This window comes from Impatiens glandulifera, chromosome 1 (genome assembly GCF_907164915.1).
Source record: "Impatiens glandulifera chromosome 1, dImpGla2.1, whole genome shotgun sequence".
NCBI classification, from domain to species: Eukaryota; Viridiplantae; Streptophyta; class Magnoliopsida; order Ericales; family Balsaminaceae; genus Impatiens; species Impatiens glandulifera.
In genome coordinates this window covers 8579604-8599677 of record NC_061862.1, presented here as the reverse complement: position 1 = coordinate 8599677, position 20074 = coordinate 8579604, and the positions used below count along the sequence as shown (strand labels likewise).

At 28.1% G+C, this 20074-nt stretch overlaps 1 pseudogene; it reads right to left on the bottom strand.

Moving 5' to 3' along the window:
* Window positions 1–1078: 1078 nt before the first annotated feature.
* On the bottom strand, window positions 1079–2212 carry LOC124920742 (annotated as a pseudogene).
* Between the last annotated feature and the right edge of the window lie 17862 nt (window positions 2213–20074).

The window sequence follows — 20074 nt, the reverse complement described above, 5'->3', positions numbered from 1 at the left end:
TAATTTAAATTAATAATTTTAAATAATAATATTTTAATTAATAAATTAAGTAATTTAATTAGTAGAGAAAAGTAAAATAATTTTTAATTTTTTTAATTATTTAAATTATTTAAAAGAGGTCCTAATATTTGGTTTAGTAAAGTTATTTAAGATGTATTAATTTATAATAATAAAATAAATTTTATTAAAAAAATAATTATTATTTTAATATTTTAGTTAATAAAGTAAATAATTTAACTTATTATAAAATTTAAAAAATAATTTACTTAGTATAATTAATATTTTTAATAAATCCATCTGATATAAATTTTTGATAATAAATATTAAACTATTTTAAAATTATTATTAAGCTTATTTACTGCCAAAATAAATTTGTTTAAAATAAAATCATAATAAATAATATTTTATATATATATATATATAATAAAAAATTATAAAAATAATTTGTTTCAACTATTTTTCACTTGAAAATGTTTTATTTATTTTAATTATATTTTTTTATACAAAATAAAATAAATAAAAATTAATTATGATTCAATCCTCCTAAAATACTAATTTCCAAATACTCATGTTATTTAACTTTTATCATTATTAACATTATCAAATCAAAAATATATATTCGATCAATAAAAAATGATTTGGGAAAAGATAATTCCATATTATGTTTTTATTTATTTTTTTTTCTACAAACTTAAAGGCATTTTTAACATCATTTATAAAGTAGAATTCTCAAAATTGTTAGAATTTGTTGTTCATAATTGATTATTATACATTTGCCTATTTTTCATTTTTATTAACATAATTCCGTGTTGAAAGAAAAACTACAAATTTACATAAAGTGTTAGTATCAATATCTTATTAATAAATATATTTATTTAAAATTTTAAATCTATAACTTTTTAATTCAATGTCAATTTTTGAGTAATAATAATTTATAATTCCAATTTCACTAGTTCAAAATCATACAATGTCTTTTTATTTATTTAAATTTTATAAAAATAGTAAAATTAATTTATCAAAATATTTTTACTACATATACTTAATATTGTCTAATTGTAATTGATTAAGCATTAACAAATTATAAACCAAACAAACACCCCAAGCATTAATTAATAAGAGTCTTGCACCTTTTGTTTCAACAACAAAAGGATACAATCTTTTATTTACAGCTTAAGGGACATAACTTAACCTAGCTAGATCATGCAACTACTTGCATGCCGACAATGGAGCACCACACAAGCACCGGTTGTGGAAATATTCCGTGGTTTCGAACTTCTGCAGCTCACCCCCGACCGGAATTTTACCGCAGAGGCGATTATAGCTTACGTTGAAAAGGCGGAGCTGGTTCAATGAAGTCAGACCTTGCGGGAGGCTCCCATAGATCTTGTTGTGGTTTAGATCTAGGACATTCAAGCTCTTAGGGAAAACAACCTTGGACAGATCGAATTCGAACAAGTTCCTGGAGAAATCGGCTTTCCAGTAGTTCTTATCGGAGCCGAATAAGAAGGAAATATCACCTTGGAGCTTGTTGCGAGAGAAATCGAGGTCGGGGAATTTAATGAACCCTAAAGATTTAGGGACATAACCTGTGAGCTGGTTGTGGGAAAGATACAGGGAGGGGGGGTTTCCTTTGAACTTCCCAAATGAGTCCGGGATCGAGCCGGTGAGTTTGTTTCGGCCGAGATTGAGTTCGGTTAAATTGGGTAGCTCGGAGAGGGAGGGAGGGATCGAACCGGATAGATTGTTGTAAGATAAATTGATGTATTCGAGACTCTTAATCTGGCCGATGAAATCGGGGATGGGACCAGAGATATTGGTCCAGCTGATTATGAGATATTTGAGGTGGGTGAGCTTTGAAATGGTCTGGGGAATGGTACCTACTGAATTTGGTAGTTTGTAAAAGGAGAGGATTTCGAGGTAGGGAAGGTCCCCGACGGCAGGGGGGATATGGACGGAGCGTTGGCCGTAGGAAATGTCGAGGTTGATGACACGGTTGGTTGTGAGATGACATTGTAGGCCGTACCATTTACAACAATCGGTTTGGGGATCCCAGGAAGGAAGGTTGTAAGAGTTGTTAAGGGCCTTTTGATGGTTAGAAGGACTTTCTTGTCCTCCGGGTGGCATCGGACGGCGGAGAACGAAGGGGATGGGAAGAACATAACAAGGATCAGAGAAAGGAGAGGATTGATGTTAGGGTTTTCATGATGTTTAGAATGAAAGACCAACAAGTAACCAGCCACGGTTTTCTCCATCTCTTTATAGAAAATTGCAATGGTAAATTGAAATTAATCGTTAGGGTTGAAATGTAAATTGATGTTAAAATTCAAATTTTATAATAATTGATGATAAAAATTATAAAATTGTAATTTAAAAATATATAATAAATACTTATATTATCTATATTATATTGTAATATTATTTGATATGTCAATTATTTTTTAATTTAAAACAAAAATATTAACGGTTGAACGCGTCATGTTAATGTTCAAAACGAATATATGTAAGGACTCAGGTGAGACTCGAATTTTTTATTTTTATTTACGGTTAAAATGTGATATTACCCCTTAATTATTAAAAAAATTCAATAGAATTAACTATTATAATTATTAAAAAATAGTAAAACTTATTTTTATTTACTCGTTTTATCAAAAAATAATTTATTTTTTATTTCTCTAAAATTTTTTAAACCCATCCCAAGACCGAATCCTAGGTTCGTGTCAGGTTGTAAATAACAAATAAAATATTTTGTTTGAAAATAATAGAAAAATAATATTAAAATTACATTTCCGAGCTAAAAATAATGAAATTTACATGGTTTTGAATTTCATTGAAATTCTTATTCTTAATCTTAAATGATGTAATAAACTTAGACCTCAATTCCAATTACATAGATGTCAAACACACCTCAAAATTTTTGATAAAATTTTAGAGATGTTAGAGATGTTATGTGCATGAAAAAATATTGTATTATGATAAACATTGTAGTACGTATAATAATGTATTAAGAGGAGTTAAATAAATAACTCACTTACTTTTATATTAAAGATGAGTGACTAATATTTCGAGTATTTTGTGGTCACTAGAGTGATGTTTGAGTCTTTTAGTAGTTATGAAATTTGAATTGATGTGACCGATATTTATATATTAAAGTTATCATTCAAATTATTTTCTAATGCACTATTTGGTTGAAGAGAAATCGCAGAACTTTCAATAATGTAATCGTCTCATTCGTATTATTTGTAATGATATTATTTTGACATTTTTTTAGGTCAGAGAGTTAATCATTATTTTTTTTTATTTTTTTAATTTCATGTTTTATTGTTGTATTTAAATGACTTTTTATATTTTTTAAATTTAAATATATTAGTTTAAAAAAATTTTTAATATTTTAGTTGATAAAATTAATTAGTGACTATAGAAATTTTTTATTTTTAATTAAATAAAAATACATCAAAGTAGTTCTAAGAAATAAAGTTATAATTTTAACTGACAATATATATATAATAAATTTTGACTTTAAACCTATTCTTTTAAATATATATAAGAAATTTTAATTTGATCATATTAAAAACCACATAAGATCTCTACTCCTATTATTGTCTCCTCTCCTTTTCTTACTACATGGGAATGGTAAAGTATTAAATAATTTTTTAATGGACGATTTTGACCCTCCAGGTAAGAAGAAACAAATGAGCAGGTAAAAAAATGGTGCAAATCCTCTTTAAAATATAATTAAAACAAATAAAAAGTATAAACTCAACGAAGGATCAACGAAAGCAAGGTCACGAATTTTACGTGGCTTGCCACGTGAGTATGAGAGAGATAAAAAAATATAAATAATATTAAAAATCGTTTTAGTTCCCTCTCTTTCTTCTTTTTATTTTCATTTCCAACGATCGGTCTCTTCTTCTCTAGCGATTTCGCTCTCCGGCATCCGCGACTTCTTCTTTTTCTTCATCGTCGTCCGATCGAAAATGGTAAGTTTTTTTAAGCTCTCCTTCGTGTATCTTCACTTCATTTAGGGTAGGTCTAGGTTCACTTCTCTTATTTTCAGGCTGGTATTGGTTCAGGTACATCGCCCGACAAGACTCCAAGATCTCCAAGGACTCTAAGGTAAATAAGAAATCTTATCTTTTTAGAAACGAATCTGTTTAACGTAGATGATTTTGATATGAATATTCTCTTTAGTATTTGATAAGGTTTAGCTCCATTTAGGGTTTAACGATAGAAAAGTATTAAGCGATTAGGGTTTAGCATAAAAACGTTTTTGATATCCATATATTGTGTCCTGAAAGGTTTATTAGCTGCATATTGTCCCGAAACCACCATTTCTTGTCCCCAAACCACCATTTCTTGTCCTGAAACCACCATTTCGGTTCTTGAAACCACAATTTTGGGTCCTGAAACCACGATTTCGAGTCTTGAAACCACGATTTCGGGACGAAAAATTATCATTTAAAAAGAAGAAATTGTGGTTTCTCGTCCCGAAATGGTGGTTTCGGGACACAATTGTATTTTCGACAATGGTATATGTAAGTAACTATATCTTTTATTGTTGTTTCATTTAGTTTTTAAACCAATGGTCTAATTGTGATGTTAATTTCATTTGCATGGCTTTTATAAAGAATCACAACTTTTTAATGATCGAGTTATTGAAGAAATGAGAGTATTCGAAATAACACCCGACGATATGATAAATGCTAATCTTGTAAGTCCAATATTTTAATATCATCTAAATCTTGCTCATATATATCAAATTTTAATATGACTTTGCAGATCTTATTTTCAATTTTATATGAAAATCATTATTATGTGGTTTGCATCAATATGCAAAAGAGAGTAATCAAAATCATCGACAACCTCCCATTGCTCAAAAAACTGTCATGGGAAGATAAATATGTCACAAATCGGATACTGGTAAGTTGAACGTGTCTGTATGTTGAAGTGTTTTGAAATCTATGTTTAATTTAACTTCATTGGTATAGAAAACTTCGTTGAGTTCTTCAAAACTATCAGCGAGAACATCGCAACCAAAATGACTAAATTCTCATTCAAAGTTTTAAAATTAGCTTGACAAGACAGATCTAATACAACTGATTGCGCTATATACTGTATGAGACATATTCAAACTTATATGGGCGAAGCAAAGTGAGATTATGATATAAAAAAAACACATGTAAGTTACATATTTCACATTTTGATTATATTATAATTCTTTAATAACGTCTGATTTTTTTTTGTAGGCAAGAGGACTGCTTGATGCTTTTCGAGTAAAATTATGTGCGTTAATCATTAGGTCAAGTTTCAACAAGAAGTTGAACTCTGTTTTTGAGAAATATGTGGAAATTATAAGAGCAGATTCTCCTGAAACGTATAATAGGTTATATGTTAATAAGTAGTACATTGTGGATTATTAATGTTTTTAATTATGTATTTTATAGTCTTCAATTCTTTTCGATTTTGTAGTCTTCATGATAATGTGACATAACAATATTGAGACAAACAAATGATAACCACGATTTTGGGATGAGAAACCATGATACTGTGTCCCGTAACCACCATTTCAGGACCTAAAACCACCATTTCGAAACTCAAAACCACCATTTCAAAACGAGAAACTACTATTTCGGGACGAGAAACCATCATTTCTTTTTCGAAATCATCATTTCGGGACGCATTATCTTATCAAAAATTCAATGTGACAAAATACTAAAAATACCCAAAGTTACATGATCATATAATTACTATCTTCGTTGAATGTTATCCCCCACACATTATCTTCGACATATATTTGCGAGGACAAAAGTGTTGTGAATGAAATTGAGTCGATAATGGATCATTCCATTGTTGTTGTTGTGTTGAATCCAACATTATTGATGTTGTGGTCATATTACCCTTCATCTTTGATCTAAAAATGACTTCTTAGGGATTTTCTTAATTAAAGATTGTTTCCTCTTTGTTGGTGGTCGTCCTAGACTTTTAACTTTATTAGGAGAGTGTATCAAAATGGTTGTAGTTGGAGATGGAGATGCTTCTGTGCTTTTGTCTTTATATGCTTCTGTGCTTCAATGATTAAGTGACATAAACTATTCCATCAAGTCTTTTATGCCGTTCATCCAAAAAGAACAATTGTCTTCAGATTTTACTCCAACATGTTGAACCTCTTGCATCAATCGAGTTAGACTATTATGACGTTTTTTTCTTCCATAGACATATCTAAATCATAAATGTTGGTGATAGTTTGATACCCACGCTTAATATCTTTACGCCATCGGTCCATTATATAACACATTGGTACCTCATTCACCCTTATTTTTTTCAAAAGAGCCATACTAAACAAAAAACCTCTAAACTCAAACAATCGACATTGACATTTAACATTGCAGTCTATTTCGGTATAATGCATTTTGTAAGAAACATCTCTTACATGTTCTCCATTAACCCCCAAAATGATTTCCTCAACTCTAAATATACAAGTTGTCCCTTCCTATTCAATGACTGAGATGTCGCACAACATCAATCCCTAACTTCTTCTCGAACCAACTTAAATATATCTGGAGTGTAGAAGGTTTGGTATTGTCTTTTAAAGGCAAATTCACTAATAGTTGGTATCAAAAATTAATCAATTGAAAATCCAATTTCTTTTCTCTCTTGATGATTCTGAACAAAGCCCTATCATATTGCTCGACGATTTTTTGAGGGATGTTTTGGACTGCACGTAGTCATCAAAGAAGGCATTTATACTTTCACCCCGTTGAGATGTTGAAATCCCGACCCAAAATTTTCCTTTCACATAAAGAAGTATCCATTTAGATCTTTCCAAAAATAAAGATTTCAACCCGACATTATCTTCTAGCTATAATCTTCCATTAGTCTAATACAACCGTCTTTGCATTGTTGAATATTTATGGAGTTGTATACTATGTTTTCCAGCCTCTTCTTTATTAGATGATATTTAGTATGACTTCCAAGTTTTGTAGGAAGTTTCTTCGTTATATGCCACAAACAAAAACGATGATGAGTTTTAAGAAATATCTTCTCAATTGCAATCGCATGGATCGACATTGGTCTGTGATTATGGAATTTGGAGGTCGAACATCCATACATTTCAACCAAGTTCTAAACAACGAAGTGAAAGAATGTGAATCTTCACTTGACAATAAACCACATCCAAGTAAAATGGATTGACCATGATGATTAAGCCCCGACAAACAGAACGAAAGGCATGTCATATCGATTTGTCAAATAGGTTATATCAAAAGAGATAACATCGTGAAAATCGTCAAAGACAGCCATGTACCTACCATCTGCCCAAAACACGTTTTTAATTCATGATTCCTCGTCCAAATCAATAAGGTAGAAGAAGTTTGAGTTGCTGGTTTGCATTTTAAAAAAATTAGTGAGTACTTCAGCATCCCCACTCCATAATTTTAACCTTCGTGCTTCTGTAACGTAATTTATACATGTTCTCTCATCAAAAGACATATTTTCATACCCTCCAGCTACCACTATAAGGGATTGAAATGTTTTGTCCATAGTTATTTCAGCTTCATCGTTTGTATATAATCTTCTTTTTACATTTCTGTCTATTACTTTGTAGGATCTAATATGGTGTATCCTCTTAGGGCTTAATGTATGTTTGTGTTCAAGATAAATACTTGTTATCACATATTCCCCTTCATTCCGAACAACAACATTAATCTTTGATTTACAATTTGTCTTCGCTATTGGTCTAGGCTGATGAAACTTATTGTTAGAAAAATTAAAATAAGTTAAGTTTAAACCGGCCAAAGTACTTAATCAGCTTCAAACTCTTTATGCAGGTACAGCTCAAGTCGCACCAGACCGGTTGAGACTTTCTGCTAAGATGATCCGGATATTATCAAGTAAACCGGATTGACTTCAAGTAAACCGGTTTGTCTCCCCTCACTTGAAAATAAACCATATGAAGCATCACTTCCGGTTGGCTCAATATATCGAAGATCTCAAGGCCAACGGGAAAATTATTCAAAATGATGAAATATGTGAAGATGACGTAATGAAGATTTCTTGGAAACGCACAAAAGAAAGATCCAATATAAAGCATGAGGGAAATCTAATCATTGCAGATCTTAACCAAATGCACAAGCAATCCTCATGGTAGAGGCGGCTACCTTCGTGCATGGCTGCCACATGTACAAAAAGCAAGGCTACCTACTCCAGTCGGTTCGGCTGACCAATCATAGATGAAAGAAAATGACCGTTGTCATATTCTCTATATAAAGGAAGCCAAGAGCAGTAGAAAAACACAACGCGCGCGAGCTAGAAACAAATCAGTTTTCATATAATCAAGCCCGAAAGACATCCTGAGTTGATATAGCTTTTCTGATTCAAAGTGAAACAGTTGTAAAAGAATCTGTGTATTTTACCTTGTGTAAAAGTACATCATTGTGTGAGTGGTGTAACCGACGAGCAGTAAATAAGACTCGATCGGAGTGTATTTGTGGAATATTCTAGTTAGTGAATATCCTTCTCACTTTTTAGAAGAAGGGGTGACGTAGGAGTTTTAGCTCCGAGCATCATAAAAACTTGTCTTGCGTACTTTCATTTTATATTCTGGCTTACTTACTCTAACCGAACCGAAACAATATTCACTCAAACCGAACGGCCCTCTTTCCACCTTAACCGACTCTTTCTAATACTTTCCAAACCGAATCGTATACGTTGCTTCAAGTTGAAACAGATATTTCCGCACTTGAACTCGGTTTAAGAGTCTGTGACAATCTGTGTAGTGTTAAGAGCGGTTCTAGTCTTTAACCGGATTAGTTTCAATTGTTGTGTGTTGTTGTTGTAATCGATCTACCTTTAGCCGGACCTCGGTCCCCTATCGGCGATCCCGATCCTAACACTTATTTTTTGCCTTCGATTCTTTCATAAAACTCTTGGCACAACTAATGCTGAAGTATTTCCTTTTATCACCTACTTTTTTACTCCCTAACTTGGTAATGCTGAATTCAGTTAAGTGGGCATATGATGTGTAAAATCAAAAAGTTGTCTTCGGAGGAAAATGTCATTCCAACACTATGAATTTCACTGCAAAAAAAATGAAATTGTAAGAAATACGTTCCAAAATCACCCTTTTGGGTCCTAAAACCACCCTTTCGGGTCCCAAAACCACCATTTCGGGACAAAAACCACCATTTTGGGATTAGACATCAACATTATATTAATTATGGGGTCCCGAAATGGTGGTTATAGGTCCCAAAATGGTAATTTCGGGCTTTTGGGGATATTTCCCCCGAAGTTTCATTTTCTAGTCCCGAAATGATGGTTTCGGGACAGTTTGGGACATTTCCGCCGAAATTCCATTTTCTAGTCCCGAAATGGTGGTTTCGGGACATTTTGGGACATCAAAATACCAAAATCAAAATGTACCAAAATCTCATAAAAAATGTACATTTTTATACCAACAATCGGGTACCTTTCCGATTCAACAGGGGTTTGTTCAGGTTCGGTGCTTCATTTACTGCATTGTTCAAGTTCGGTGCTTCAGTGCTGATTTCCTAAAAGATAAAACAGTTCGTTATCATACAAAAACGAACTGAACAATATTGTTAAATAACTAGATATGTAAAAGCGATACCATGGGCTGGGGTTTAGGATTTTCGCCGAAGAAGTTTAAAAAAAAATAATAAATGAAGCCGGAGAAGTTTTAAAGAAAAATAAATGAAGTCGGAGAGAAGATTTATACCAATTTTTTTATTTCTCTCCTACCCACCTGGCAGGCCACGAAGAATTCGTGACCTTACCTTCGCGGATTCCATTATGCAGCATGATATCATTATTTGCAAACTAAACTGTATCAAATAAAATTTAAATCATAATTCATATAATAGTTTGATTCCTTATATATAAAAATAATTAGGCCAAACTTAACCAATTATTTAATTTTAAGAATTTTCAAATTGCTTCAGGTTAGAAAATAGTCTATATATTGATTGAAATTTTAAAGCAATTTTAAAATGTATGTACCTTTTAAAATATGTTTATTCAATTAATAAAATGGTGAGATAAATAACACAAAATTATTTTGAATTAAGATTTTATATAAAATTAGAAAGATAGATAGTTGATAATAATTATAATCTTACAAATAAGTTCTGGTTCAATTTGAATTATTTCAATCATCCAAACAAATCAAATATTTTCACATTCATTCATAATATCACTTTATTTATTAACTAAAATAAAAAAATTATATATAATACTTTTAAAATCTTTTTAAAATAAAATATAAATAAAATCATTAATTTATAACATTTATCACCAATCATTAATTTGTTTTTTCTCTTTATTATTTAAATAATCATATTCTTAATAATAGGATTATTTTGTGTTATATATATATATATATACCACTTACTCAAATAACCGTTTCTTGTTCTATCATTGTTTTAAATGTTTTTTTTTAAATTACTCACATTTTCATTCTTATTTTTAAAATACCTGTTTTTTTTTTTCTAAACTATTAATTAATATTAATTACACATCTTTCATCCTAAATTTAATAATTATTTAATTTTATAAATATAAATACATAACTAAAATTATTAATAAAATATATTATATAAATAACATATATATTTTATTTTACTTAATTTTATAAATATAATATATATAATTATAATTAAACATTCTGAATTAAATCATTCAAATAAATATTATAAGTTCAAATAAAATATATTACATAAAACTTTAATATTATATATTAAAATAAAATTTATTAAATTATATAATATTAAAATAATACATATACTACATAAATATTAAAATAATACATATATTTTATCTAAAACGTAAAATATATATTATAAATATTTTAATAAAGTTAATGTTAGGTATTTTATTTTAGTTTATAATATTATTTATTATTTAATTTAGTAAGTTTAGTTTTAATTATATATTATATTTTTAAAATTAAATAAAAATAATATATGTGTTATTTTAATTTATAATATTAAATATTTATGTAATTTATTTTATTTCGTGTATAATATTTTTTTAGTTTATAATATTTATTTGAATTATTTAATTTTTAATTTTAATTATATATATTATTTATAAAATGGTGTAAAAATAAAATATATGTTATTTTAATATTTATATAATATATTTTATTTAATATTTTTATTAATTTTAATTATATATTTATATTGAATTTATAAAATATAGTAATTATTGAGTTTAAGATGAAAATGTGTAATTAGTGGTTAATTAATAATAGGTAGAAATATGAGTATGTTGGAATAAGAATGAAAATATGAATATTTTGGAAAAAATGGTTTGAAAATTAGTAACAAAGAATTGATTATTTATTCAAATGATAGTGCCGTTTAAAAGCCTATGAAAATTGTAGGGACCACATGCCGTAGTAGCATGTTTTTTGAAATTATAGTTGGTGAGAAAAAAGTAAAAATAATTGAGGATAATTATTAGCTCTGGTTTGTTTGTACTGTACTTTTATTAAAAATTATTAAAATATTTTTGAAATTTATTAAATATTAATTTTTTTTTTAAATAATATAATTGATAACTGATATTATTTAACTTTTATTTTCATAAGAAATAACATTATCAGTTCATAAATATTTAGATGAATAAAATTAATTTTAGAAAAAAAGAATTCGAGGTTAATAAAATTTTAATTGATAAATTAATAATTAAAATATACTGATATAACATAAAAAAAAATATGTAAAATCTTTAAAAAAAAACAAATCCTTAAATATTTACAAGCTCCAACTCAAGTGTTTGTATTTCTCAATTAAAATATTTTTATTTTATTAAATTTAAATTATAAATAAAAGTCATAATTTATTTTAGAAAATCACAAATGATCTACTTTTTTTATTTTATCAAATAACAAATTTTTAACTCATAAGAAAAAAAGAAAACACCCATATCAAAATGCTATAAACTTATTTTTTTAATTTAACTCAGGAGTTAGTTTGATTTAACTTAATTATTAAGCATATAAAAGGCAGCATTTAAAGAAAAATTAGACATATAAGAAAATATTTTTTTATATTTATTTTATTGTTAGACCTTGTTCTTTTTGGGTTATTTAAAAAACCCACACAAAATTCATTTTTAAATTAATCACTTCTCACCAATCACATCACTCGTATTATTAACTAAAATACAAAAATACCTTATTTTAAATTATTATTTTTTATTTTATTTATAAATATCAATACCTTTTAAGTCTTTTTATCAAAAATAATTATTATTTTCTCAAAATCATCACCTATCATCCAATTTTTCTCTCTCTTAGTTTTTTAAAAAACCCACAACCAAACAAGGCCTTAATCTAAGATCTTGTTTGAACGTTGGGTTTTTAGATTAATTTAATAATCTTTTTATCTAAAATTTAACAATCACTTCATTCATTTTATCACTCTTTTTATTTATCAAAATATTAAAAATACTTTTTATTAATTATTTAAAATTCATTTATTAATATAATTTAATATTTATTGAAAATTAAAATTATTATAGTACTTACTTATTTATACCATTTTTATTACATTTTATTATGTGTGTAATTTGCTTCTTATATTTTTTTAAAACTAAAATAAGTCAATTATTTAATTTAAAAAATATAATATATATTAAATAAGTTTTTTTTCTGATAAAAAAAACAAGAGTTAGTGCACCATCATCCCCTACACCCTTTTCCAGAGCCAAAATGTAGCCTATATCCTCTCGAGAAAAAAAAATGAAGAGAGATACAGAGATAATTTGATTTCTAGAATTGATAAAATATATAAAAATTATTTGATTGAGTTATTGAAAAGAAAGATTGAAATAAAATTATTGATTGAAATGAGTAATCTTTAATAATTTATTTATTTATATAATAATAAAGAAATAACTAAATATGAAAAAAATATAGAATAGTCCTAATTATATTTAGCATAATTAATAAGAGATAAATAAATAATTTTCTTTTATTTATTTAATACTTTATTATCCCCTTCAAACGAAAAGATGAGGCAAAAACGTGAGCTTGTTATGTAAAAAAGGAAATTAATGACAAGAAAGACATTTGGTGAGATATCAGCCATTTAATCTTCAGTAGGAATGTACTGGATGAGTAGTTGTTTACGAGCAACTTTTTCTCGAACAAAGTGAAAATCGATTTCAATATTATTTTGTGCAAGAATGAAATATCGGGTTTGCTGATAAGAATTGCGACACCAATATTACCACACCATAGAACTGGGGAAAGAAGAAAGTGAAATTCGAAGTTCACTAAGTAGAGATTGAATCCAACAAAGATCAGTAGTTATATATGCAAGAGCACGGTATTCAGATTCAGTACTAGATGCGAGCAACTACTTGTTGTTTCTTAGAATTCCAAGATATGAGTTGTCACCAAGAAAAATACAAACATCCAGTTATTGAACGACGATCATCGGGAACATCCTGCCCAGTCAACATCAGAGTAGGCAGCAAGAGTGAATTGTGAATTTGGACGAAGAAAGATCCCATGACGAGGAGTATGACGAAGATATCGAAGAATACGTTTTAACCGCTCCCCAATGAGAAAATATGGTGAGTTTGCATGAATTGACAAGCTCGATTGATAGAAAAGGCTAACTCAGGACGGTTAGTGTTAAGATATTGTAGAGCCCCTACTATACTACGATAGAGAAAACGAATCAGATAAAGGATCACCATCATGTTAGAAAGAGATGAGCCAGCAGAGACGGTAGTGTGTAATGACTTTGCTTGAAGCATATCAGTTCAAGTGAGAATATCGTCAATATAACTTGTAATTGACCTAAATCTTTAACAATAAATAATTATTAATTGAAATATATTTTTGTTTAGAAACGATTAGCGTTGCCTATGAGACTAGTATCGTCCACATATACTAAAAAAGTATGATGTTATTTGAGGTGCATGATACGTGAAGAGAGCTGTGTTAGATATCGCTTCTATGAAATCAAGAGATAGTAGAGGCAGTTCGGAGAGTAACATACCAAGAACGAGGAGACTCTTAAGACCGTATATATGCTTTATGAAAGTGCATGATATGATAGGAAAATCTGGATGGATAAAACTGGGTGGTTGTGCCATGTAAACTTCTTCTTATAAAGACTCATGAAGAAATGCATGTTAATATCAAGTTGATGAATGAACCATTGATAAGATATTGCCAAAGAAAGAATAACACGAATAGTAGTGGGTTTTTCCATAGAACTGAATGTCCTTTTCATAACAATACCTTGTTGTTGATGGAATCCTTTAGCCACAGACGTGCTTTATGTCGATCAATAGAGCCTTGTCAACTTTATGCTTAAGTTTGAAAACTCATTTACATCCAACAAGATTATGAGATGGTGTACGAGGATAAGAGACCCATGTTTATTCTGAATAAGAGAATTATATCATTGTCATGGCAAGACGCCATTACGGATCCTTATTAGCTTTGGTAAAACATGTAGTGTAATAGCGGAAGAAGTAGCAGTGAGAGCTGTGAGGACATATATCGTGCTTTATGTGTGTGATCATCTGATGAGGAGAAGATTTATGTGTATTAACTATTGTGATAATTGATTATGTATGAGGAACATTAATAGTAGTAGAAGAAGATGATATAGTGTTTGGTGATGTTGTGGAGGTCGAAGAGGGTGATGATGGCGACGATGAAGTGATATGAGATAACAGAGGTGGTATTGATGAATTAAGTATAGTTGTTGGAAGAGATGTCTCATTATCTTATTATTTTAGACAAGTGCACAAGGTCCTTACTTTTGAAAGGAAAAGTGAGTTCGTCAAAAGTGGCATGTCGAGAGATAAATGTTCGTCTAAACGGAATGTGAGACACTTATAACCTTTATGAGATGAGTTGTAACCAGGAACTGCATTCAGTAGTATAAAAATCGAGTTTGTGTTGATTGTACGATCGTGTGAGTGAATAACAAGAACACTCATATGTCTTCAAAAAAATAGTCAGGAGAAGAGTTAAATATAGTCTCGAATGGTGAACATTGATGTAATGTCGAAGTAAGAAGACGATTGATAAGATATGTGGTTGTTTCAAAAGCTTCACTCCAATAATGTAGTGACATAAATGCATGAGCCAATAAAGTGAGGTCAGTTTCCGTAATATGACGATTTTTTTTGTTCAACAAGACCATTTTGCTCACTAGTAGTGGGCAAGATAAACGATGTAAAATACCATGATTATCCATTAATGATTTGAAATATATATATATATATATATATATATATATATATATTTTCCTCCCCAATTAGTTTGCAATATTTGGATTTTACGACTAAATAAATTTTCAATAAGTCCGAAGAAAGTTGATAAACGTATTTAAAACATCCGACTTTTTCTTTACGGATATATCCATGTGAATTTTCTAAAATCATCCACAAAATGTACGAAATAACGACAACTAGTTGACGAAAATTTAGGTGTAGGTCCCAAACATCCGAATGAATAGGTCTAAAGGAGCCATAGATGTAGATTTTGAAGCCGAAAAAGGTAGTTTATTTTCTTTCCCATATTGATATGATCCACAAAAAGAAAATGGTATTACTACCTAAAACTGGTAATTTAAAGTGTGATATAACTAAAGATATAGTAGCGCTAGAAGGATGTCCAAGTCGTGAATGCCAAATTTGAACCGGATATCGAATACCAAAAATTACTACATGTTTATTAGAACATGTTGAAAACGAACTTTTAGTAGGTTCAATGCATAAAGTCCATCATTGAGTAATCCCTTAAGAAGCACTATCTTTGTATCTCGGTCTTTATTAAGACAAACATTTGGGTGGAATTCAAAAAAATACGTTATTATTTGATGAAAATCTCGCGACACTCATCAAATTTTTAGTAATATCCGGAACGTGTAAGATATTACGTAAGTAGAGAATTTTTGTTGATTTAAAAATTTAGTGGTACCAATATTATAAATATTCATAGGCATACCATTTCTGACTTTAATAGTTTGAGTACCTATATACGGAGCATGTACGTGTAGATTATTAAGATCGGAAATAATATGGTCAGTAGCACCTTAATCTGGATACCAAGTGGGATTTACAATAGTAGACGATGTAACAAATATTATCGCATGATTTGTAGAAAGATTAAAACGATGACACTCGAGAGCACTATGTCCTTGTACATTACATATTTGACAAGATGAATTATAAAACAACTTTCAAAGCGATGCCCAATTTATGACAAAAATTACATTGCGGACGATTATTTGTCTCGGTTTCTGTCTTTAGTTCTTTCCGCCTCCATGCCCATAAATAAAGCAACATTTGCCGAAATGTTTGAGCGCGAAATATTTTCATAATGGAATTTCATTTTCTTCAATATGAGTCGTTCTTCAATATGAGTCATCTCATTAAGGATAGATCGTGTCTGAAAGTTAGAGCACATATCATCGACTCGAACTCATTTCCAAGCTCGTTGAGTAGAGTTAGTTGCAGATCTTGATCAGAACATATTGTCCGACGACGATAAGTGTATCTAACAGGTTTTTGATGCGTTGAATGAAGTTAAGAAGAGAGTCACTACATTTGTGTGCATTTAGGAGTTGACTCCGTAACTGAAATAGTCGGCTCTTTGATTGAGAAACATAGATTTTCTCTAGGGTTTTCCAAAGTTTTTGCGCCGAGATGATTTTGAAACTTGTTGACGAATCTCGTCGGTCAATGTTGAAAAGAGTCATGCAGTACCATTTGATCTTGGATACGTCGTTGTTTAAACTTTGAATTCTTGATTTGAATTGTATTATTTTGACCATCTGTTTCTTAAAGAAATTTGGGAGGAGTTTCAAGATTTTCTTCTACTGTATCCATAAATCATTACCTATCACAATTGGAGTAACTTGTGATTTCCAATATATATATATATATAGTATATATATATATATATATATATATATATATATATATATATATATATATATATATATATAATATATATATATAGTATATATATATATAATGATGCTTAATTTTAAAGTGTTCGGATATGTGGTTAATTTGAATATTATGTAAGAGTAAATAGATATTTGGGTCAAATTGTGGTTTGAGCCTCCCATATACTTAAACAGTTTAAAATAAAATTAAAAATGTTATATGTATGTTTCGAACTTGCAACATAACAAAATCAAGTATAACTCTTTAACCAACTATGCTAATAACATTTTATATTTTAAATTCAACACCAAATTTGATGAACGCGGAATATTTTAACAATATAAGTTCAACTTTTTAACTAACTAATCTATATATATATATATATATATATATATATATATATATATAATGAAGCTTAATTTTTAAAGTATTCGGATTGTCGGGTCGATAGTGTGGTTAATTTGGATATATATGTGAGAGTAAATGGATACTTGAGTCAGATTATGGGTTGACCCGCCAATAAACTTAAAAACGGTTAAAACAAAATTAAAAATGTTATATGTATGTTTTAAACTTGAAACCTAACAAAAATAGTACAACTTTTTAACCAACTAGACTAATAACACTTTATATTTTTAAATTTAACACCAAATTTTATGAACGCGAGACATTTTAACCATATAAGTTCAACATTTTAACTAACTAATATATATATATATATTATATATATATATAATGATGCTTAATATTAAAATGTCTGGATTGCCGGGTCGAGAGTTGTGAATAATTTGAATATATATGTGAGAGTATTGGATATTTGGGTCGGATTGTGGGTTGACTCGCTATACAACTTAAAACTGTTAAAAATAAATAAAAAAATGCTATAAATATGTTTGAACTTTAAATCTAACAAAAACAAGTACAACTCTTTAACCAGCTAGACTAATAACACTTTCTATTTTAAATTCAACACTAAATTTGATGAATGCGGGACATTTTAAAATATAAGTTCAACTTTTTAAACTAACTAATATATGTAATATATAATGTTTAATTTTTAAAAATTTCCGAATTGACAGGTCGAGAGATGTGGTTAATTTGGATATTATGTGAGAGTAAATGAATAATTTGGTCGAATTTTAGGTTGATCCGCCCATAAACTTGGATATCAATTCAAAGTGGTTAAAAAATATAAGAATCAAATATTTGATTTACCAAATGTGAGGTCACGATGTTAAATATTAAAAAATATCAATCAAATACTGATTGACCAAAGTGAAAGTGTAAGGTCAAGAGATGAGAGATGTATTCTTAAAAAATCTTTGATGAGATATATGAGAAGATAATTTGTTATACAAAAGTGAATAAAATGTAAAAAAAAGCTGATTTTTTTATTACATTTTATTATTTTTTTTATTAACTTATTTTATTTATTTTTTTATTCGTGTGCATTTACATGAGAATCTTCATAGTTATTATAATAAACCTATTTAAAATACTTATTATTCTTAGTTTGAGTGAGATTATTTAAACGTATAAATATTATAATTTATTAATATATTTATATATATAATTAAAGTATATATATTCATACCATTATTTCATCAAATGAAATAAATTAAAAAAAAAATAGTTTTAAATGAATAAATTTTGTCTCAACCCATTTAGATATTTACAAATTTGGGAACGAGTTTTTATAAAAATAAACCTAAAGAAAATATTTTTCTTATTTCCAACAAATATTTTGTAAATTGATAGTTATTTTGATTTATGAAATTAAAAATGAACTAATATTAATATTAGTTATCAACAATTTTATTATTAAATAAATTTATTATTATCAAAAGTCCAAAACAAACTGCACCTAAAATAATATCCTCAATTATTTTTACTGATTTATCCACAGACTATTATTAAAACATTTACCTGATACACGTCTATGGAGCAGGATCCTCTACTATCAAATAAGCATGCTATCCTTGTTACCCTCTCACAAGAAGAGGGGCAATATAGTAAATAAATGAACAATATTTATTTAGTTACCATATTGCCTCTCTCCTTATAAAAGGCAATAGAGGTAGCATGCTTATTTGGTAGTAGAAGATCTCAAATGCACGTTTACCCCTGTCAGTCTACTACATGTGATTACAACGTTTCTTTCCGTTTCTTTTGGGTTTTTTTATTTGCTGTGATTTTGAAGATATATAAAATATTTTTTATACAAAATTTAGAAAGTGTTAATATTTATTAATAAAATAAAAAATAATAATTTATAATAAAAAATATTTTAATATTTTATTTAATAATTAAGTGAGGTGATAAAAGAAAAGGAAAATAAACAAAATAAAATATCATTTTATTCCCTTCTTTTCAATTACAACACTTAATTAATTAATTAAAATATTAAATTAACTTTTATTTTAAATTATTATTTTTTTTATTTAATTTATATATATATCAATACCATTTTATATTTTTACCAAAAATAACTTTAACTCTTCAAATCATCCACCCTCATGGTTTGTTTTAGCTTCACAATTTGACTTTCACTCTCTTTTAACATTTTATATCGGTAACATTTTATTTATTAAAAATCATAGTTGATCTACCTAGTGGTTAAATCTATATATTTACTATGAGTATTTGGAAACTCACCAACAATATAATAGTTCTTCTATAAAATTCATTAAACTTAATATATTTTCTTACAAATTTTAATTTTTTTTTTTTGAGAAGAGACTATTCTTGTTTATGAGTTTATTGGGTTAAAATTATTTGAATTAATTGTAGTTTATTTAAAAAAGATTGAGTAATGATTTTTGAGTAAATATATCATTATAAAATATTTTATTTAAAAACAACATAATATATTAGTATGTTAAATATACATTGAGTGATATTATAATAATAGGAGGTATAAAATGATATTTAATTATAATTAATTTTAAAAATCATTAAAAAATATTATAATTTGAATAATCAAAATAACTAATTAAATAAATCATATCAGAATTTAAAATAAAATATATAAATTTTCAAAAGGCATACATTATTTAAAAGAATCTATTATTATGATCTTGTCTCCTCCTTGTTAGAATTCATTTCTTACTTTTTATTTTTTATTTTTTATTTA